Source organism: Syngnathus typhle, linkage group LG14, assembly GCF_033458585.1.
Source record: "Syngnathus typhle isolate RoL2023-S1 ecotype Sweden linkage group LG14, RoL_Styp_1.0, whole genome shotgun sequence".
NCBI lineage: Eukaryota > Metazoa > Chordata > Actinopteri > Syngnathiformes > Syngnathidae > Syngnathus > Syngnathus typhle.
Genome location: NC_083751.1, coordinates 2006994 through 2029317, shown reverse-complemented (window position 1 = coordinate 2029317; position 22324 = coordinate 2006994). Strand labels below are relative to the sequence as shown.

At 45.4% G+C, this 22324-nt stretch overlaps 1 protein-coding gene across 3 annotated transcripts in view; it reads right to left on the bottom strand.

The window, feature by feature from the left end:
* Positions 1-22324, bottom strand: part of sema6bb (sema domain, transmembrane domain (TM), and cytoplasmic domain, (semaphorin) 6Bb) — a 68614-nt gene that overhangs the window by 41951 nt on the left and 4339 nt on the right. For 2 of the 3 annotated variants that reach the window (XM_061297708.1, XM_061297710.1), the window contains exon 2: positions 6341-6481. The gene's annotated coding sequence lies outside the window, so the exon portion shown is untranslated. Of the gene's footprint in view, positions 1-6340; positions 6482-9585; positions 9901-22324 lie in introns of those variants that run through there. The other variant, XM_061297709.1, reaches the window with a different exon arrangement.

Below are 22324 nucleotides of genomic sequence, written 5' to 3'. Positions count from 1 at the left end.
AAGGGGCATGAAATGAGAATGTAGGCTGCTACGTTAGCATCTAGCGCTAGCCGTCAACTGGATAGCTGGCAGATGTTGTGTTGAAAAGCGATTTTAACTTGGCTCTTATGTAACTATTGTTGTGGATTGGAGTTCATCTTTTTGTGTTGTTTAACAAGGAACACCGAGTGAAATATCGACTTTTACTTTTCCCGCTAGGCGCCAACTGGTTAGTTGCCATATGTGTCACTACAGGAAAAAAATAAAGGATAAACTATTTCAATTTGGATCTTGATTGACTGGTGTCTTGAATCCTCTTACATTGTTTGAGGTTTGATTGATTCAGTAGAATGCTACGTTAGCGTCTATCGCTAGCCGCCAACTGATTCGCGGCCAGTTTACAGTATGTCTTATGTGATTTATGTTGTCTGTATACTTAATACGTTCAATAAATATAAATTCATTTATTGATGTGAATATTACGTTAACAAGGGTGACAAGTATAGGCCGGATGAACTGATAGTAGAGCGACAACCTCGACAAATTAAATTATCATTTCAATTATCGTAACGAGCTGGAAATACAGCCAAGGCTCATTTCCCTTCACCTGAAACGGAAAGACGGGCCGCGGGGTTTTTAATCTGATCGGCTGCGAGTCGGTCCACTTTGATAGTGTCACTTACTGGACAGCAGTCAAAGCCTGTAATCGGACATGTTGTCAATTAACAGAAGCGGCGGCTCGGGCGGGCCATCAGAGGCCTTTTTAGCGCACACTTGGCTCCAACTTCAAGGCTACAACGGAGCGAGGGCGACGCCACGCGTGGGAGGCCAAACGACGAGTCCATATGTGGCCAGACAGTTGGCGTGCTCCATACGAGGGCCCGATCCAACTAGCTAAACACACGTTCGTCGCTAACATGACGCTTTTGTTTAGCATGACCAATTTCTTCTGTATAAAAAGAAGACGCGGCGGCGGCGGCATCGGAGTCGTGGGCGAGGCGCTGATGGATGCCGAGGCTTTCCCACCTTGTCCGTTGATGACACTTAAAAAAAAAAAAAAAAAAAAGTTCGCACTCCAACGCACGCATGCTTGTCTTTCATACCTCCCACGTCGGCGAGAAAGTCTTTACGTCCGCCCTTCTCCCAATTTTCTACCTCCTCTTCTTGCGTTTTATCCCTCCGCAGTCTCTTAACGGGTCTCTATTGATCATACAGTTTCCTCTTTATCTTTAATCAAAAGGCCAGGAAAGTCTGTTGTTTAATTTATGAGTCGCTACTCTCCCCGGCTCCCGCAGAACCACCGGCTCTTATTCATAATTAATAAAGAACGGCTAATTATCCCAACGCGGGGCCCTCACGTCGTGCTTGTCCTATATAGAGGGAAGAGAGGGAGGCGGGGGAAATGGAAAAATTTGGAGGAGGGAAGGGCAGATCGCGACACGTCACCTGTGGTCGGGTTTGGATTTCAGCATCTTCATCGCATGGCCCTCAGCTGCTTTTCATCCCCGGCGGGTTGTGGGAACGCGGAGGGAGGAGCACGAGCGGAGGAAATGGGACCCACTTGAGACGGAATAATACATTGGCGCCTCGCGTTATTTGTTTAGAACGGCACGGCATCAAATCGCCACCGTAAACTGCGCAAATGGTCTTGAAGTGTTTCATATCCTGTTGGGGTTTCTTCAATGGAGCGAGAGATGTGGGCGGGGGCTTTAAGTCCAAATGGAAGCAGCAGATGTCTCCAAAGGCCTGCTTGCATGCTTCAGTTCCGCAATGATTGAAATTTGCATTGAGATTGAAAAATGTGACATTTGGTTATCTCATTGAAGGTTATTGTAAGAGTGAACTTTGACTTCACTTTGGCATCCTTCAGCCTTTCAAAACGATTCCAAAATCGAATTGTATGGAAGTCTATTTTTTTTTTCACATGCAGATGACCAAAAATGTTGTAGCATAATCTCCTCTCAGACAGACCTCCATGAAAAATTCTTAAATACAGTGCCGGTGAAACACACCAACCGCTTGTTTGGATTCTGCCAAGCAACAGCGGCATTGATTATGTGCAAATGAACAACGGTTAAAGCTCTTGAACCGGAGAAAAGGAACAATGATTCTTTTGAAGAAGGGGGAGGAGAAGGTGATGGAAGAGGAGGAGATTCCTTTTTTTTTTTTTTTTTTTTTAATCGCACCTAAGGGCAATTTGATGATCCAGGGGGAATTCTGCCTAGCAACAAGTAGCATAAATGACATTATGTCCCCAAAAATGAATTTTGTTGGATTGGACATCTCAGACAGAGAAAATTTCAACATGATCCAAAATAAGTGTGGAATAAAAAAGAAATCTCTGCTGGGATTTTTTGACAGGCTACAATAATCCAAAGTGGTAGTAGCATTTGGTTATTGTTGTGAATTGGTCACACAATTCTGCGGAGAAGCATTATTAAAGTCATTATGTTGAGCCACAACAGCCCTCGCTACCTTTCAGCATTCATGGTAATCGAATTCAAAAGTCACCTTGGAGACAGTTATAGTCTCCCTTTTTCCTTTTAATGTGAAGGCAATCTTATGTTAATGTCCCCCAACATACAAAAGTGCCCCTTTGAAAGGCAAACATGACTAACTAGGGAGAATATCTTTTTCTATTTTCTCTATCCCGTTTCCATTCTTGATTTGAAAACAACCGATGAGGTTAGCTTAATGCTAATACACAAACGGCATAAACAGGCTAATGAATCACAAATGGTGACGCAACACATATCGATAGACAAACAACTCTGGCCATCAAAATGTAACCAAATAAACAAAACAATGTGATCTCCATATCCAGAATGCGAAGCGTCTTGACTGACTCCTTAAGTCGTACTGATCTTGCCTTTCTGAACTTCAACAGAAACATAAAAAATACTTAAAATATCTCTTACTCTCAAATGCCACTCTAATGGGTGAAATGATGCATTTCCCCGTAAGATCAATGACAGACTTTTAGAGCCGAAGGTGAAAGGTCCGACTGGCAAGTTACGGTTCAGCTAAAGGTCAACTCCGATTACGAAGCTTCGCTTAGCAACAGTCGACAGCGAGCGACTCGTGAAGCGCTTTCATCATAAAAAAACGTAGAAATTCCTCTCACACGCGCCACGGCGAGAGCTTTCGGAGAGACGACATCAAACGCTTCGGAATTATTCGTCTGTTGCAATCGGCGGCAAGCAGGCAGGAGGCGGATAAAATAATAAATAAAAAAGTTGCTATCTCAGATGACATTCTGCATCCTCAACTGAATTCTTTGGCATCCAAAATAATACAATCTGAGAAACGCAGAAAGTAACTCTGCAAAAAAAACACTTTGGATAATTTATTGGAGTAAAACTAATGTTGCTCGCCCCCTCCCACTCCGGTTCCCCTCTGAGTGGAATGGAAATAGCCAAAGTTCAAGTTTACCGTCTGCTTCTGCTCAACAGGGAGTTCGCAACGGGAGGGGACGTTATTACAATGGTATGCTATCACTTATCAGGGAATATCGGTTCTTCCGTCTTGAATTACATGACAAATTTCCGATGAACACTCGAGTGGCTTTTCCGCTGGGATCGCAAGCTCGCTGATTGCCGTCGCCAATATCTTTTATTCGTCTAACACAATGCTAGGCACGTGTCGGATGGGTAGACATTTCCCATCTAACCGACGAGCAGATGTTCCGAGGGTCCGGTCAGAAAGGCTTGGGTGATTAGCCACAAGGTCCGAGTTAGCGCCAACGCCATGCGTGGCCCTCAAACGGAGCGTGGTTGTCCTGGAAACAGCTTCAGTTCGTTCTCCGCCCACCACTTGCTTTTTTTCGCGACTATTTGCTCACTTTCACACAAGCGAGCTCGCCCTCATGACACTTATGGATGCCAGACACATTCTTGGGTCTCGTCTTATGAACTAGACTTGGTGAAGCAGCATTTGGCTCATTGTCAAAGTTTATTGGACCAAGTAAGCCGAACCTATAAAAGCAAAAGATTTAATTAAATGTTTTTAAATGAACAAATTATTCTTTGTTTTTGTTAAAAAAAAAAAACACTTAAAATCAGGTGAAATGGAGGTAAGATTTTTTTTTTCAAAATCATTATAAGGAGTTCTGATTAATAAAAATATTCCTATTAAATCAGCCATCCCATTAAAAATGTATTTTGAAGATTATGCTTAAATTTAAGTAAATCAATTTCATCAAATAAGCAAAACCGTGGCAACGATGACTTCAGAACGGGCTGAAATTCCATAAACAATAAAAAAATATCCAAAAGAAAGGAGGATCAAGGAAATTTAGTCTGCTTTCAACTCGACATGGTCGTAATAATCAATTTGGTTTCATCGTTACGAGTTAAAACATGCAGAAGGCTTCGACCAGCTCATTAAAAAATAAAATTGAAAAGAAAGAAGAGATCAAGCAAATTCACTTTGAGGCTGTACCGCACAAAGTCCAAGTGGGAATTATCCTACATTACTCCTACATTTTAGAAAAATAGGTAAGGGGTCAAACACAATAACTTTTTTTTTTTTTTGGGGGGGTTGAACTTTCAGAATGATTGATGATGTGGCACACAAAAGGTGTATCGCGCCCGAAGCCCGGCTCAAATGGGAGCTAAATTTAGACGCACAGGTAGCTGTCATTATGGGCCCATGACTGTGAAGCTTTTGTGTTCTTCTATAATGACCCCCCCCCCCCCCGCCCGCACCCCAACACCTGTCTCCCTTGCCTCCCCCCCTCCCCTCCCTGGGACGACCACTCAGGTCAAACTAAATATAACTCGCCCCGTTCGGCGCAAGCACCCACCGGCGGCGGCATCGACCCGACGCCTCCTAATGTGCGCCAAACTATGTACAGCGAGCGGGCCCGCCTCCAGAGTCTCATCTCAGCCCCTTTTATAGGAACACGGCGGCGACACTACGCAGGACATGAATAACAAACAGGAATCTATTGGCACCCAAGAGGCGGCCGTGAAATGTCCTCTGTGATTACAGTTGCAACGCAGAGAGTGTCGGTTTATCTTTGGGCGGCCGGGAAACGCAAAGTGATGGAACGCAAAACAGAACAAAACTCAAAAGTAGCATGCTCAGGATGGACGGCTGCTCAACATTATGCCAAACAATCAAAAAATCAAATTTGAGGGTGCCTTTTTTGTCTTAATTAAAGAAAACTTCCAAGCAAAAATATCTAACATGCGGTGTGGTTGTATATTTTAATATAGTTGAGAAAGATCTGGAGATAAGATTTAGGAGTTATCGAACAAGGTCATCGGAGTAACAAACGTAATTGCTCTAATAATTAGCATAACGCTGTGTGTGTTTTGTTTTTTGGCCTTGGCTTGCACACTCACCTTTCTTGTTTGGACAAGTTTCTTTTCACTGCTTCCCTGATGCTAATGCTAGGCAGCGTGATAGCTAGCAAACGTTAGCATTCGTATCAGATTGACGCCTACCAAGTATGCAAGAATTTGAAAATAACACAAGGCTATTTCTTGAAGTATAGTATGGTATACTACAGTAGGATGGTATAGCATAGCGTACAACATCATACTAGTAGTTAAGATTAGCATATATTTTAGCATACTATATACTGTAGACGTCTAAATGAAAGTAACATAGCCAAAATGAGCAATATGCCTAAATTTATAGTGTAGAAATTCTTAATGTCTTTTTAATCACTGAGTGCTCAGGGATGCTGTTAAAATATATACTTTTCAGCCAGTTATTTGGGAAATAATCTGAATACACGAGCTCTTTTCCCAGTCACAAAGTCAGCGAAAAGCACCTTAAAGTGTGACACCGGGATGTGCTTTGGTTGATCCTATTCCAAAAGTACGTGAGACGATTATGGCAGAGCAGTCACGGCTTTGCAATTCTGAGCTAAAAAAAAAAAAAAGATGTGGGAAAAATAATATTTTCTCAGAATATTGCAAAAAATAGATTCCCAGGAGCGACGCGAGAATGCTAGGACAATCTTATGATTGTCAGCCTCTGACAAAGCGTCTAACACTGGAGGCAGTGGCAGCAGGCTAGTAAAAAAATAAGATGAAGTGATTAGGCAAACGCTGGCTGCAAAGCTGCCCGTTCGCCTTAAAAATGTGAGCCGGGCTACTTTATGTCGATACAGCAGCAAGCGCGAAACAGAAACACGGCTGTCCATCACTGTCTAAAGGCCGTGGCGTGTATCAGGAAGTGGATAACAACATTCTGGCCATCGCCTTCCTGCCTCCGTTACCGTGGAAACAGTCGCCCGTGTCGGAAGAGGCAATTCTATTACGGCAGCTGGGTCGGCCAGCAAATGCGACTATAAAACATGACTTAACAGTTCGAGGCGGAGCGGAAGGAAGTGGAAAAGAATACATACCGGGTAATGGAGGGGGGGGGGAGACCACTTCCACGGAAAAGACAGCAGGATGCTTGAGGTCAAAGTTTTCACCCCTCAAACGTGGTGGGTCCAGACACCGGGGTGGTCATGAACGTTCCATCTTCAGGTACCCGTCCATCACTAGGAAAAAAAATGGAAAAAAAGTCAGCAATTATGGTACTGTGATGAAAAAATGGGCAGGAGTACATATAATAGTTCCAGTAATTGGTTTTGCGATTGGGTTTGTAAGTAGAACCGTTTGTAAGTCAAAGCAAAGTTTCCCATAGGAATCAATGTAAAAGCAAATAATGCGTACCAGACTATCCCAAAGTCACACCTTTTGCCCTATTTTGCCATGTAAAACCAAAACAACAGTTTTAGTTTATAAAAAAAAAATAAAAGTCACTTTATTCTTAACCACCTAACTCGGTTTCAGCAGGTTCTAATTTTCGACCATTGCTAAAAATACCCCCGAGAAGACAGAAAAAGTCCGGCTAAATTATGATTATGTAGCCGGGGGAATATTGCATGTGGTTCCTCGCAGTTTTTTGGCAAGTCTGCCCGGTAACAACATTAGCGGCTAATGCGCACTTGGCACCGTTGCGATCACGACTGTTATCAAAGTGCGTCCGATTACGCACAAAGTGGACGGGGACGGCGGCTTTGGAACGCGGCCAGGAGCAATAAGTTGCTTAAGCCCACTCGCCCCATTCAACGAGGCTTCCCGAAATGTATTCACAGCTTCTTCGTCTTTGACATCCATCCCTCCTCCCCCGCCCCGCGCTCATAATGGACCTTTTGAGTCACTCCATTTGTCTTCCATCATTTGCCCAAAGCTAAATCCTTTCTTGATACGGCCTTTGTTTGTCTTTCTCCGCCCCCACGCCATCTCGGCGAAGGCTAAGCCGTCTCGCTCGTGCCCAGCGACAAAGCTTGATAGCAGACGGCCGGTGAAGGTCAACGGGGAGCCTGCGGGAGAACGGTGACCGACAGGGATCAAATACTAATCGATATCGAACGCCGGCTGACTCGCTGTGCGCTCAGTTACGCTTTTTCACACTCTAGCGGCCGAGTCTGCGACGGTGTCAAAGTGCAGTCGGCCTATCGGGTTTCTCTCCTTCCGTTCGAGCTGCGATGACCCGGCGGTGCGAGTGACCCCGGCACGCCTGGGAATCATCGACATGCGTGTCGTGTTACCGGCCGGTTTATGGCCTGCTTACTTTGTTCTTGGGTGAAAGACACCAGACCGCAATACCTGAGCGGGCTCACGTTACACCCGGTCCAGTCACGTCAGCGCTTTTGCGCGACGGGACCGACGCGGCACAATGGAAGCCCCGAGGCTTCCGACGGGCCCACCCGAGTAGATGTTCGAACCCTGACCCCGAAGCTCCGTGGCACAAAGACTGGAAATTTGATTCAGGTGACTTTCCTGAGGTTCAGATTGCCGACATTGCCGCAAGGTGACTTCACCGAGCGGCCGAGGCGGCATCAAAGACCCGCTCGGTAACGTTAACCCGTTTATTGTTTTGTAGACGAGTCATCCGGATGAATCGCGAGATGATTCAATCAGCGTCGAGGGAATTCCGGAAGATTCGGTATCGGTGATACCAGCTTCTGCTTTACTCGAAAGAGACCATTTCAAAGAGGTATTAACGTGACAACGTTTATCGGTGCGGTCGCACATCTGCGTAATATCAAGTCGAGAATCGTTTATGTAACGTGAGCTCAATGAATCGCAGCTGGATCTGAATCGGGAACTGGATCGAATTAGATTAGGAAAGGTGCACCCAATATTGCGGCCAGTGATTGTTTGCGTTTCAAATTGAATGACACAATCGTTGACTCGAAAAAGCCAGAGCGTCTGTATTTGGGAGACGGCAGCCTAAACAAAACAGAACTTTTCCCGATTGGGAACACATGTTTCATCCTTGCTGCCAGACATTTTGAATCGGGGAAAATCGGGTCACTTGGTAACCACAACTTTCAAATCAGGTGACTGAGATGAAATCCCAATTTTGCTTCGGGGTTCTCAATCACACATAACAGAGAATGATGTTTTGGAAGATGTTCTACTCATTTAAACAATGGCAAGGAGGTCACAGTGAGTTTTTCAATATTTCAATTTACTGTCCTACAGATGAACGGAATTCTGCCGAGAACATAACATCGGATCATAATTACAAACAAAACGGCACTCAGACGCCGAGCGCAAAAAGCAATTACAACGGCCGCGACAGAAAGCTCAATCGGAAGATGGCATTTAGAGGAAATACAAAAAGACGCAGTTGGGAAATGTCAACCGGAGACGACCTCGAGCGACCCAACATGCGGAGAATTTCTCTCTGACCTCTTTCCGTATTGTGCAACTTTAAATTGAGGGAGTGCGTGTCGGAAGGAAAAGTTTGGGGAGAATTTGTCTCTTGACTAATGAAGACCTATCCGCAGCTAGCGCTTTGCAGCCTCCGCGTCACCTCGCTTGATACACGACTTGGCTAGCTCGCCGGCGGCCCACATTAGCGTCTCGGCGCTCACCTGGCCTCCTCATCCTGATGGCCGAGCTTGCTAGGGACTGTCACATTAACTACCTTCTCGCGCTCGCACGGGTAAAGCAGGTCACTCTCGAGTGTTACGGCTCCTCTGGGCGACTTCGTGAAACTTCTACAAATAAAGTGCGAGGCAATGTTTTGGTTTGATTGAACTCATCCCAAAATGCAAAACGTTGCTTTTAAAAATTAGGACAAGTGTCAATATCCTTCTTGTGACTGGCACTTTGATCATTCGGAATCTCAAAAATATTCCCTTCCTACGCATTATATTTTATAATATTAATGGAAACATACTATATATATTTTTTCATATACATATATTTATTATTATTATATATAATTTTTATTTATTTATTTATTTATTTATTTATTTATTTATTTATTGAAGTCTAAGCACGACTCCCACGATGTCTCGGTGAAAACAACCGAAGGAAGTTGGAAGGTGATAGAAAGTAAGGCCTGGATCCCGTCTCACCTCGGTAAACCAAACTCCATTTAAATCTAAAGTGACACTCAAACATTGTGACAAATTCCGACACTGCAACAAGCCATTCTCACTTTCCACGTATCAAAGCCGCAGTCGGTTTTGCAGGTGCGGCCGTTAAACAAAAGCCGGCGTGCGGTTACGAGTAGAACATTTGGGTAGGTCGGGCGGGTCGAGTAACCCGAGATGGTTGTTCGAGAGTACTTTCCACTCACATGTTACCAGTTGGACAGCTGCTGCTTTGCTCTTTTGCTAATGTGGCGTGGTAATCCTTGGAAACGTGCTGGAGAGTCTCGAGGAGAGTCCAAACGTGAGGGAAGGAGGCGCCACGTCATGACGGACAAGCAAAATGGCCCATCAAAAAGAAGATGGGGAAAGGCGCGAGGTGTCTGATTGCTTTGCTGGACGGTGATTACTCGAATGTCTGGGGAAGACGCTTTGCGGGTGTCGGAGGGAGGCGAGCGAGGAGTCGGTAGTCATCATCACCGAGATCAAAAGCTTGTCGGCTTGTTCTGCCTGCAGCGCTCCTCTAAAGTTTGCAAGACTGGATGAGTGGGAAGGAGGAAGAGATGGAGCAGAAAATGGGGGGGGGGGGGTTCTGCATCAAGAACTTTCTTGAAGAACTTGCTCGTTTAAACCAGACTTGACTACTTCTGGTCTTAACTCTGATAGGATGAAAAGTTTCTTCAGACACTGAATATTCAGAATCTTCAACTTTAATTTGAGGGACAGCCAAAGATCAAACCTGAAAAGTCAACAACTAAAGGTCTCCAAACAAGTCTCCACTCAAGCCGCCGCAGGAGCTTCTGAATGACAACCTTGGAGCGACCCTGCACAAGCTCAAAGATAAACTTTTCTGCCTCTTAACCTGAAAGGGATTAAAAAAAAAAAAAAAAACAAAGATATTCTCTGCCATAATCTCCAGCGCTGAGCTCAGCTGTGTTCGAGAATACTCGAGCGGAGAAAGTCAAATCACATGCTGATGTTCCTCAAAAAAAAAAACGACTTTGCTGACAGCCTGCTCGAGAGGCACACTTTGCGAAAATCCCAACATCTGCCGGTGCCAAGCGCCGCCAGCGAAACACAGACGATTGCCAGCGGCATTAAGGTATGGCAAATGAGCTCTGCGAACACAACAGAGCCGAGTGGGGAGGGGAGGGGGGGGCGAGGCGAGGCGAGGGACGCCATCTAATTCATTCAGGGAACGCCGCCATGGCAGCGTGGAAATCAATCACCGTAGCTCTTTATCATATCAGGGCAAAGGCATTAGCGGGTATTTTACCTCTCTGCCTTTGAGAAGCCTTTGTGGGGGGGTGTGATTATTTAACTGTCACCGTCCTTCCGACGCTCACTGCGATTATTTACGTAAAGTGAGTTGTTAGCGTGCGACGGCTAGCGTCAACGTCCTCCAATCAAAGCATCGAGAAAATGAAGCCGGTCTTTCGAAAACATCAACTGTGACCCCTGTGGGTTTATTTTTTTCACCTCGCCAACTGGATGACAGCCTGGGTGCTCCCCTAAAATAAAATAAAGTGGTAGACGGGAAAGTGTGAGATTGAGGTGTGCTGGAAATTCAACGGCGTGATGGTTGTCAGACAAATAGAGGCAATTCCTCGGAGATGATTGAATGTTGCGGTAAATGTTAAGCCGAGAAGATAAGCGGCCTTGCTCTATCTGGCCCGGTGTCCAAAGCGCTCCAACAACACTGAATGCATTTAATCACAGCTACAGACACCGGAACACCAAAACCCGAGAATCTTTTTAGCAACACGTAGCTAAAAAAAAAAAAAGAATTATCAGTCAAGATCATGTCCTCTCGAAGGAATTCTCACTTCTGCCTTTAGGCAGACGTTTTAAAGTTCCCCCATAAGAGAAATAACCGGCATTATTGTATTTTTTTTTTTTCATTCATGGGCTAACCAAGCACACTGGGAAGCTACAAATCCCTCGTGGGATGAATCGAGTTGTTTGTATCCGAATCTGAGATTTGTGGAGTGGATGCGTGACGTTTTTCTCCGCTTTTTGATCTGAAACCGATGTTTTTTTAAAGTTGCGCTCACTGGCATGATTCCAGTCAAGTCATGTGACCAGCATGGCCTGCTGAGTCATAAAAAGAAGTTTCATGCATTATTCACCGAGGACATAAAGAAACGCTGGGAATGTGGACCAAAGCGAACAAAAAGTTCCGGCTCAGCGTTACTTGCAGCGTTTGATGGAAATCACTTGATAAACAGCGTGGACGAAGTCCGACGGGAGGAAGAGCAAGACGAAGACATCTGCGTTTTGGAGCGCTTGCACTTTTTGAGCTCTGTGCTGTTGCTTTGGCAAACATCCCGACACCTCTGCTGCCGAGCGCCGGCCAAACACGACACGGCCCACCAAACGGAATTCAACTGAGCAAAAATCTGACCTGCCCCGGATGAATTCACTTTTCCTCCTTTATAGCACACGATGAATATGACTCAAAAACCACACAAGGCCCATGAATTAGCTTCTCTTATTATATGTTAGCATTAAGCTAAGGGGAAAATTATTCATTAAATATGACGCTACAACATCTCATTCAGCTAAAGGACAAATACGAATTAATTATTAAGTAAATATGATGTCTCATTAAGTTAAAGGGAAATTATTATTCCAATTAATTATTGATTAAATATGACATTACACGTCATTAAACTAAAGGAAAATTGTTAATTAAATGAATTAAATATATCGTTACAACATCAACAAGTGCAGCTCTACTCGTCAGCAGCAAACGAGTTCCGAGCCATCCGCCTTCGAGAACGCCTTTTAATTCCGAGGCATCAAAAATCAATACGCGTATTTTCAAATCTTACGTCTGGACGTCCTGATGCTTCTGAGTTTGATCTAATTGCAATAACTGCGTGCTATAATTGCAGCAAAACAATTCGCTGCACTACAGCGGGAGACAACAAATCATCCATTGTTGGCCCTTTTCAAATTGATAAGTGCTACCCATCTAATAATTCTTCCGGGCGGCTATTGAATCCTTTCAGAAAAGACGAGTCGATGTGCCAAGAATGACGTCAGATGATCTCGGGCCGACTCCTAAATGGATCTTGAAACGGTGACACCGTGTTTACGTCTTTGTCTCGCCTGCGAGGTGTTTCATAAAGAAACAAGGCCGCTCATTTAAAAACACTCACACCATGTTAAACTGTCTGGAGCCTTTCCATTCCCACTGTAAATTGGATGGAGACTTGAGTGGCATGTATGTGGGTTTTGTGCCTGCTTGGGGGGGCGGCAAAAGATCTTCCGGTTGTTTTTTCAAAGGTCCCTTTCCAATGTGACGGCGCGTGACGGACGAGATGTGAAAAGACCTGAAGTGACCATTAGAACTTGGCACTGTTGACAGCAGAGCTTTTTGTAAAAGACGCGAGGCAACTTCCATGGAAGTCAAAACAACACCGACACATTTTCGACCTCACCTTATTTAAAACACAGGACGGTTGACATGTCGAAATAAAATGACCGCGACTATCACAGTACATTCTAAATTGCCAACACAAAATGTTTGTGTAAGCTAATGCTAATTCAATATAGCGTACCATGGCTAGCTAATGAGTTAGCAACAGTAGCTAGCGAGCACCTACATCACTCACCTTGGCTTTTTAAGATTTAATATTTTATAGCCCTAATTTTTACTTCTAAAATTTACAATAGGTCCCAAAATAAGTCGTCAAACGAAATGATAGCGGGAACCTTTTGGCAACAACAAGATTCTTTTATGTTTAGAAAAAGTACATAATTGCAGCTTGAGGCTTTCCAATGTCGAGTTCCAAACGGTTACCTCGGAATCGAATAATGAGCCCGATGGGCTAAATTATACTGCGTTATGGCAAATTGATGATATTGTACTTCAAATGAAACGACATTGAAGTCAAGCGAAAGTCGACTTTTTCTATGCACAGGAGGTCGTTTTGCTTTCCAAAAATTAAAAATTAAATTACCCGCTATTGTACGGCAAACTATGATCCTGAAACTTATCTTGGCGTGCATTCATGCTTCTACAAAGCTTCTCGACGAGCAAAGGTGGACGTCCATGTCATTGCTTTGTCATCATTTCTCGCTTTTGATAATTACTTTTATAGGAAAGAAACAAAAAGCCTGCATCAGTCAATGATTACTGACTGACACAGCGGCTTCCCACATCAACACAGTCAACTTTTGCTTTCTTTGAAGGCCAATTTGCAGAGCAGGCGCAACACAGCCCGCCCGCTCTAATGAAGGGAAACTTTAAAGATGGACGGCCAGGAGCAGCGCTTTTGATGCGCTCAATGTTGAAAAGTACAAAGCGTCTGTTTAGACCCGTTTTATTTCCATTTTTGGGTCTGGTCGAAATATTCAGGACTTTCACTTGACTTGCGTTTTCAAAGTCACCTCATTTGGGTTTCAATCACTTTTTTGGGGAGGTGATATGCATCACAAGAGCCAAAATGCTTCCTTGAAAATAATGTTATCGATTAATCGACTTGAAAAAAACGAAGCTTTTATCACATTATAGTTGACCGCAAAAAAATATATATACCAGTAGTTAGTCAACCCCAATCTGGCTCGGGCCCCGCAGTTTGAGAACCACTGATTTAGACATTCAAAATGAAATGCACATAATTCCATAGAATGGAATGGATGCACACACACGCACACACACAAAAGCTGGAGCTGCACATGCTGCTGCTGAAAGAGCCATTGTGACAGCAATGGATGCCGCCTCATAACGAGAAGGGACAGGGCGAAGAGGAGGGCAAAGCTAAAATGTCAGGGTGCGGGGCACAAAGCCACGCGTGGTGCCGGCTTGACAATGTGTGTGAAGCCATCAAGTCTTTGTGTGTGTGTGTTGGGGGGTCAGTTTGGGGGCGCCCTGGCTTTTAACACACAAGGTCAGCAGCGATAGTCAAAACAAACTGCGTTGCATCATCGTCTCAGGCCACTGTGCGGTCGAAAAGACGAGAAAACCGGGTGGACAAGATCCGGCCTATCAATTGGTCACCAGCCAATCGTTCGGGTACTTCCATGTGTAAGCGTGTCAATCTATTAGTAACTAACATTTACCCTCAGAGGCGCCAAATACCGAATGAACAATAATTCCATCGTATCATCTTGTATTCGTTTTGCCTCGATGGCTGGAAGCCAACTAATGAGCCGTTCCACGCCATGGGTAATGAAGCCAACCTTCAAAAAGGCGGAGACGGATCGCTGCTGGAAAACAATGAAGTGGTTAGATTGACGCGCAGCTAATGAGGACGCGGTCGGGCCGGGTTCACGCCAGGCCGTCCGTCCGCCGTCGCACATGTGAGTCATTCGCCACCGCCGCTTTGCAACGATCCGTCAGCGCGCTTCGGCTGCGAATCATTTGGCTTCACTCATCAACAACCCCCTTCCCTCCCTGAAACTCTCTCGCAAAATAAATAAACAAGCAGGTCAAATAACCAATTCCTATGCAAACCATCCCGTTTATCTGGAGAAACGATTTAACACGCTGCGCGTAATATTTCCACGGGAACAATAAAGCAGCCTTCGATGAAATTCATCTCTTTGCTTTCTAGTTCAAAGAAAAAAAACTATTGTTTTTAAAACTCAAGCAGTCTTCTACATTGTTGGTTCCACATAAGTAGAACTTTTGAGTCAGCCCCCAAAATGTCTCAGGTGTGGCTGCGCCAATCTAGCGGCGACTCCGCCTTGCGGCACTCCAAGTTCAATCCCGCTGGCTCGTGACAAGAGGCAATCACCTCTAGCTTCTTTTTCCATTGGCCCACATCGCACTCTCGCCTGAGGGTCATTTAAACCCCCCCGACCGACCGCCCACCCCTCCCCTCGCCTCTTTCCTGGAATGAACAAAGTTGCATTCCTCTTCAGGCTCTTGTGCAACAGCGGGAAAGAAAAATCATCTTGGAAGCGACCCCGGCCATTCCCCAGGAAAGGGAAAAAGAGAACATTCTCCGAGTGTGGCCTTTGGTCAGCTGGACCTCGATCCGAGCTGTTAAAACTCACACGCGGACAAACGCTGAGCTTTGTTGCTTGTCAAAAGGTTTGACGCGAACATCCGAGTGGGCTGGTCTTCCAGTCGAAGCGAAGAGAAGACCATTAGCGTTTGTTCACTGGCGCTGACCCCGAGATGCTGCGGCCGCGTTCACCTTGTGGACGGACGGGGCTGAGTTGAAACAAAGTGCCTGAGTGCTTTTGACAGCTCGCGGCTTTCACTCGGGTCGGCGGACGAGCGAGCCTGGCAAACGCGGCGGCGAGAGATACTGACGACTCAGAGCGAAGCTTTCACCGTTTTTTTTTTTTATACTGAAGCTGTAAAGCATTAATTTGATAACTACCGAGAAAATAAATTCCAAATTGGACATGATGGCTTTCCAGCGGCTTCCAAAACGTTGTGGAAATGAATTTGAAACAGATTAAGCAAAGCCGATCCTGATCCTTTCAATCCTCCCACCGTGTTACGGCTTCAAGTATCTGCATTATCTTTCCGTCTTAAACGTGTGTAAATAAAGACGGCGAATCGAAAAAGACGAGATCTCCATTCTATATTGAGGCCCATCTCGTGATGAAGCGGAGGAGTATGAAAAGAGAGCTGATTAAAGATAAACCACAATGACTGACTGACTGTCAGCCATTCAGAGCCACATCAACAAAAAGCGATTTGTGTTGTGATGAAACATTTAATGGCTGCATCAAATTGTGATGGCCCCCGAAATAGTCAGCGTTTCAATATTATGGGTCACATGGTATTAAATCAGTGGCGGCGCTAGATGGGGGGGGGGCACAGGGGCACTAGCCTCCCTTTAAATATGCTTGGACATACTTCTTACTTTATTACTGTACAAGCCATTAAAAAGTCCCGATTACATAACATATCCCCGTTAACAAAAGCACAGCACGAAAACACACCAGCACAGCGAATGAGACATCAAAGACTTTTCACGCGTCCGTCCGTCCGTCCGTCGGGATGATCTGAAACGCCGAGTGACTCAACCAGAGTGGGAACTCGGAATTCTTCACACCACCGTTCCAGTAAACACAAAATCTGGCTGCCCGCCACCATCACACACATTAATTAATGAAACGCCCTGCACCATAATTCGAAACATCGTCCAAATAGAAGCAAAGCTCCAGTCTACGTTTTATTTTTTACTTTTATTTGTTTTCCTCAAGAGCTGTATAGATGAGTTAGTAGGGTTTTTCTGCAGAGGCGCCTTGGCAAGCGAAACAAAACGCCCTGTCACAAACACAGACGGCAATATTTTGCCACTGAAACAACTCTGACAAAATCAATATTGCTCTCCTGATAATCACGCGGGCGATGTCGGCCGTCTCGAGAAGATGAAAAAGAAGTCGCTGACAAAAGACGGCAGATAGGTTTCAGCGAGGTCGCCTTTGTGTTTATGTATACAAAGACGGGCTATTTCTATTGCTCTCGCAAGTGTGTGTGTGTGTGGGTAGACTAAAATTCAGCTTTTCACAATAACGCTAAATCACTAAACCTGAAGTTTAAATTAATATCAGCTCCTGGGAGGAAACATCGATCGTTAGCGGGTGGTGGTCTCTCCTTGAGGTGAGGTGCTGATGAAGATGGCGCCTTAATGATCTACAGACTGCCTTTCTTGGACATCAATATATACTGTAGCCGGAGCGCCGACTTGAGACTTTTACAAGATAGGAGTGATTTTTTTTGCAAGCAATGGCCGGAGTTACAAGTTAGCTTCAGCCTCTCCCGAGATGAAGTGAAAAATTTGCGCGGTTTGTTATCGACGTTGCTACTAGCCTCAGCCTAGCTTGCGCTAAGCTGATTCGTCTCCCTTTCGTTTATTGCTAGCTTGGCGTTAGCTAGCCAAATATTTCCATTCTAAATATGTTTTTTAAAAAAAAATTCAATCTCTTTAATCCCGGGGTCATGGAACGTGAGGGGAAAACCGTATATTTGCTCTTTTTGTTGGTCTTGGTTTGATTTTGTCACCTTTTTCGCTTATTTGTTATTTTGCCCGCGCTAGCAGGCCTGAGGAGAGGGAGAAACTAATTTCAAGAGTGGAAAAGGGAGATTATCAGATGCGAGCGCTCCACCTCCCGACAAAGATATCGATGTAGACTTGACTCGGGGAACAAATAGCGCCGCGATGCCTCGTTTTCAGCCTGCGTGGCAACTCTCAAGGAGGACTCGAGTCAACCGACGCGCTGGTAATTATTCCTTATCTGCGGCGGGGGAACAAACTGGAAAAGACAATAGGAAACGCTGAGCGGACGCTCCACAAAACACAAGCGACATAAGAATGTGCACGGCATCATCAACCTCTTTGCCTTTTTCGGGATTTGGCAGACGACAGAGTGACAAATGTAAATAAGGGCCGAGAAAAAGAGAGTCCAGTCAAGGTCTGCTGCCAGGACTGTGACGGCAGCAACGTGCAATGTTATTCTAATAAAGGGAAGAGGAGAAAAAAAAAAAAAAAAAGGCTCAACAGACGAAAATCACATTTCTATCGGTCTCGTAAAATGTCCGGCAAAGTGGAAGCTAGCGATTTTGGCTAACTGGATTATGTAATGACTTATCCAGGTCTCATTTTTGAACTAAGGGTGTGTCGACTTTTGCTTCCCCCTATGAATAGAAAGCAGAACAAGGTGAGAGTGGGCTGTGAGCGTACCCTCCATTACAGTATGTCCTATTAGCGGCAAAACCCCGCCGAGAGCTTCAAAGCCACTTTGTTGTGGCCGTTAATGGTGCTGATGATAGCGCGGCGCGCTGGATTCTCAACCCCTGGTGGTGCAGCACAGCCAAAAGGAATGAGAGGGCAAAAAAAGGAAAAAGAATAAAAGAGGAAGAGGTTGTAGCAATGCCAAGTGAACATCAGTTAAGTGAATATGCTAACCTCCTCCACCATCTTTAATATTTGGGTAAGTAGGCACTCGGCGGAGCAATTAAGGGAGCACTCGCTCGTGACTCATCAATAACGTCAAAATGGAGAAAATCCATTACTGGTTAGAAGCGGCGAAGCCAGGAGGACAATGTGATTTTTTTTTTTTTTTTTGGTGGTTCTTTTGGCAAGCGCTTTTGTTTACTTGCTTTCACGGCATCAACAGGTTTTGGTTCCAATTCTCCCGGCCAGATGAATGGAAAAAAAAAAGGTGAGTGGTATCCGTTTCCTCATCTTTTGCCTTGATGTTTTCGACAACATGACACGTCTCCCGCCAAAGCAGCTGTGCTGTGACAGAACGCTGCGGTCGGATTTTTCGAATGGGACAACAGACGCAGGGAGGTTAGTTAGAGGAGACGTGCGGGTAATTGGGAGGGAAAAGGTTCTGGCGGTCGGGGAAACGCGGCGCTGACAGGGAAAGATGCTCCAAATGAGTTGTCTGGTCGGCACGCCTTCCGATATAAAAACCAGCTTGAATCGGAATTCTAGACCACCCCTGTTTTTTTTAGTTTTTTATTTTAACTCAAAACAGTAGCCTCTGATCAACGTAGAAATACAAAGTTTCATATTAATTTGCTTTTATTTCGGGAAATACACTTAACCACGACCAAATAATTTATGTAAAGTAAATTTTATATTCTTTATTAATTACAGACGAATTTATTGGTAGTGTTAAGAGGACCTTATAATGAAAAATAACTGAATTTAATTTTTCTAAATTGTTCAGCCTTAATCAAAATGCCATTAATCCATTCAAGACTATAAAAAATAAAACATACTGTAAAGAATTAATCGGTGAATTAAGATGAATTAATTGGGGCTCCTTCTACTGTGGACAACCTGACCACCGGAGGGCAGTATAATGCAGTCACAGAGACGCAAACAAAGAAGAGCTTCACAACTACAGTAAGATGGAGAAATATTGCCGATTCTCTGCAGAGGATAAATAACATGCCCGAGAAGATTGTTATCGCGCCTTAGCTAAGCAAAGCCAACTCTTTGTTTTGTTTGTTAGAGTAAACTGTGAGTGGTTGATTGTTGGTCATGATGCCAAAGTATTTTTTGCACTTGGCTCGAAGCGTTTGACAACCTCTGGATTAGTGGGAGTCTTCCACTTTGGATCATTATCACATCAAACTCCCAACAGCCTGAAGTGGAAACCTTCTCAAATAGTTATTTGGACTCCCATAAACCTCCCACTCGCACCTTGACACAAACCCGACTAATTATTTCCAGTTTGACGAGGGGGGAAGCCAAAGCGCCTTCACTCTCACTCGCTGGCGTTCAGAATTCACTCGACGTCCCCGCTATGAGATTTACGGCGTTCCGAGTCACTCGGTGACAAGAGCCTTGACAGATGCCTGACACGGTGCCAAACTGTGTGGATGTGCTACATGAGCCGAGCGCAAACACTCCTCCATCACGCCGACTCGTCATCGGCGGAGTGTGGGATGCGTGCCAGCCAGCCAGCCTGTGCGTGCTACCGAGAAACAAAAAGCTGTGGAGAAGGTCCATCTGAGCGCGGGAGGATGGAGGAAGACTAATATTCATACACTTTTTTTTTTTTTTTTTAAAGGTAATGTTTTTGTGCCACTGATACATCAAATTAAATAGCATTGTATAGTTAATGAAAGCTAAAATAACAGAATTAAATGTCAAATATTCAACCAAGCCATATAATTCCTTTAAGCAAATGCTAGCTGTCTTAATGCTATTGCTAACATCTAGGCCATGATGGAAATTAGCATTGATTTTATAGTAAGAAGAATCCTTCAAAGCGAAACACACTTCAACCAAAACTAAAATAAAGACTTGGAGCTCAACATCAACATATACTGAAGAAAAACCTTGGTTATGAAAACAAGCATCTCCCATCCTGAGCACAAACCGTGTCAGCGCCATGATTTCCTATCACCTCCATCCCTCGTGGGAAAAACACTTTTCTGAAAGAAAACTAAAGGGCTTCCGAATGTCACCGCCAATCGAGTGGATGTGACACGGACGCGCACGCAGCCATTCTGATTGGCCCGCCACTCAATCCGAGATGCGAAGCGCATTTCCATGCAAATACAAATCGGGCCCCTCTTTGCTCGCCGCGGCGCCGTGAAAGCCACAGAAAAGCGACGTGTCAATCAACGCCTCATTTGGAATGAATGTAAAGAATTCCAACTTGGACGTAAGGTATGGCGTGCGTACATTGCGAATTCTTTCTCCATGCTGCCGCTCCCACCACAGTTGGTTAGCTTAATGCTAACACACGAGGCAAAATGATGTTGCGGTAGCATAAAGGCCGACTCCGCCGCACTCCAACCCCGAACGTGTCCTCTCGTCCCTCGTCCTTCACGCCTGACTTGATCTCGCCGTAATCTCCTCCCATCACACGGGACGCCGCCTTTTCGCTCTTCATCTCGCCGCTAATCAACACAACTCGGCTTGTTCTTCTGACCCCCGGACGTCCGACTCTAAGCCGGCCGGGCGGACTCGCTTTCATCTCACCTCTTTGCTCACTCACCGGTTTTTATGGCTGAAATCCCCTTCGGGGTGGGAGGCGGGTGTACACACACACACACACACACCATCAGCCATATTGCTGGAGTCATAGCGCAGTCAAAGAGAGGCTTGGCAGTAATTGGCGCTCCTGACGTTCATTTAGACGAGCACGCTGAAGGACGCACTTTTGCGACGGAGGCTGAACGAGCATCCTCTCAAGACTCCGCGTTCCCTCAATGACGCCAGCGCTCTGCTCACTTGGCGTGACGGCACCTTCTGGCCGCACCAGACGGGCCAACTGGCTTGGCCTCGCCATCCCGGCGTGGAGCCGGTCGGCAGGTTAAAAAGTCTTCCCTCCGTCTCATTATTCACGGCGGCTGCAGATAGCAGCCAGAGGGTGAAAAAGAAAAATCTGGATCGTTGGTCAACGTCAAACCTGATGAGGCTGTCGACTAAAGTACAAAGGCGCAATTGTGTCAACGAGAAAATTCTCATTTCATTCTAACAGCTTCTCTGTGACCATAAACGCCCGAGTTGGAGCTGCTCAGCTTGAGCGCCGCCGCCGCCGCCGCCTTCCCTCGAGAAATGAATCAGCTATAAAAGAACGCTATAACGCTGGCTTAGCCCACGCCAGGTGTGGCGCTGGGGTCTTTTTAGAATCCCGCTGTGCTCACGAGGGGAAGAGTAAAATTCCACTACGAGCCTGACCGGCATCCTCTCAGCGTTGAGTCGGAGCATCGTTAATCGAACGCTATTAGTCAGAAGCCATCATAGCAACCTAGCGTGGGAAATAAAGCGGAGACGATGCGCAAAATCAGATGCTAAGTGATGCTATTTATAGCATGTCAGAGGGGAAACATGAGAATAGTTGCGGCATGGCTGCCGCTGCGGTCCTTTCTGGTAGCTCGTAACGTCTCGGGCCCGGATCACGGAGGCTTCGCCGATGTGAACGCGCTCGCAAATTCAAGGACAAATCCTTGACGGATGTACAGCGAAGACTTGTGCATCCCCAATCGACACACTGGAGTGGCAAACGGTTGAAGTGGTCCCGTCGGGGTTTTATTGCAATTAAATAGAGGGGGGGGGGGGTCGTCTTGGTGACCCTCGAGCTAACACCTTGGAGTAGATCAGAGAAAAATCCTTGACTGAGTGCCCCCTAGAAGCCATGTGGGACTTGAGAATGAGATGTAGTGTGTGTGTGTGTGTGTGTGTGTGAGACAAGGCCTTGCAGGGTCACAGGCAAGTGTTTATCCTGTTGCTATGGCAACTCCATCAGTATAGCCTTGCGGCAAATTACAACAAACAATACCATGTGGGAGAGCATGAGAGAGAAGAGGTCAAAACATTAGGTACGCTGGAACCGTCTAATGAGGCCCAATGAAAGACTTGCATCACATAATTATACACGGGCCCCGACGCCAATTAGAAAAAAAAACAAAAACAATGGGTGGCCTTGACTTTCGCCCATTCCAATCAATGTTACCCACTGGAATGAAACGAAATGTGAAATCGAAAGCGTGCATTTTGCCTT